Genomic DNA, 1,393 nt, shown 5'->3' with positions numbered 1-1,393 from the left:
GAGGAGCGGAGTGTGGGCGGCGGAGGAGTGGGGGCAGACGGGAGTGAGCCTCAGGATCCTCTGCCCCCACCCCTCCGCCCCGCGTGGTGTGTGGCTCCCGGGGAGCCCCTGCGTCACTGCCCTCTCAGGGGCCGCTGCCGAGAAGCAGCAAAAGGGAGAAGCGAATGAACCGCAGCTCCCGGCGCGGACTCCGGGCTCCCGCGGGGCGGCGCGGCGCGGCTGCAGCGGGAACCATCACCCGCACCTCTGTCGCCCGGACCGGTGGTCCTCTCCGACCTCGATGTCGGTCTCTGCCCCGCCGGCACCCGCAACTGCGCAATAACTCCTGCCGGGAGAGGGTCCGGCTCAGGGCCAGCGAGGGCCAGGGCAGGCGTTCCGCCCCGACAGCGGGCTTGCAGCGGGAGCTCAGAAGGCCAGGGACCTCTCGTTCCTTTGCCTGCATTAGAGCGCCCTGCCGACGCCCCCGCGAGTACGGGGTTGCCCTGGATCCTGGCTGCAGGGAGAGGGAACCCTCAACACCGCTCCCCAGGAAGGACTTCCCCAAAAGAAACAGCCCCTGAGCCGGAGGGAAAGATGCATTCGGGTGCCTTTGGAGGGGGGTGCCTGTCACCCCGCGAGCGGGCCGTGGCGGGGGATGGATTGAGTCCCTTCATCAGCTCAATCTCTGGAGCGCGGGGGGCGGGTAAGAAATACCCCTTGCAAGTCACAAGGGGTGGGGGCGGTGGATGTGGGAGACGCTCTTGTTCGATTTCAAAGTTTCAGGCTGGACATTACAGCTCTCACTCTCCACCCACTTTCCCGTCTTCCCTCAAAATCTCGAACTGGGCCAAGGAGATGGGCGCCCCGCTGCGGGGAATGTCTGGCCCGAGCACCCTGCTGGGGGAGAGGCCTGTGACTCCACCTCACGAGGTGGCCAAAGTCTCCTCGGGCACCGGCGGGTCGCCGTTGGGCTTATCACGAAAGCGGAGGCGGACGTGGACAACAAAGCAGCCCCCAGCCCGGCTGCAGCTTCCCGAGACTTCCAGGCCTGGGGAGCGTGGAGGCCCGAGACCCTCTGAGACTCCTCCGGATTCGGGCGCTATTTGCGAGGGGAGCAGTGGGGACCCTCTCCTTCCCGTAGCTTGTTATTTCAGGATTCTGCCCCTCTTCCAGAGGCAGTCATAATGATGAATCTGAAGCGGGTTTGCCGAAGGAGCGGACTCGTCTCCTTTCCTGAGCCACATAGTTCACAGGAGTCCCATTTCCCGCCCTCCTTCACGCTCCACGATCCCACCCAGGAGCTGCAGCTGCGCCCTGCAGGCCGCGGAGACCCGCTGGGACCAGTTTCGTGGGGAGGGAGGTGGTCCCGCCTGTCTCGCTGCGCAGTGAGCTGAAGACCGGCTTCCAGATGACT

The 1,393-nt window shown here is 65.8% G+C and overlaps 1 protein-coding gene across 1 annotated transcript in view; it reads left to right on the top strand.

Annotated features, from left to right (window-relative positions):
- Positions 1–1,393, top strand: part of TP53I13 (tumor protein p53 inducible protein 13) — a 10,890-nt gene that overhangs the window by 4,707 nt on the left and 4,790 nt on the right. The gene's annotated exons all lie outside the window — the stretch shown is intronic.

This window comes from Bison bison, unplaced genomic scaffold (assembly GCF_000754665.1).
Source record: "Bison bison bison isolate TAMUID 2011002044 unplaced genomic scaffold, Bison_UMD1.0 scf7180017864472, whole genome shotgun sequence".
Taxonomy (NCBI): Eukaryota; Metazoa; Chordata; class Mammalia; order Artiodactyla; family Bovidae; genus Bison; species Bison bison.
The sequence above is the reverse complement of the archived record's forward strand: the minus strand, read 5'-3'. Positions and strand labels throughout refer to the sequence as shown.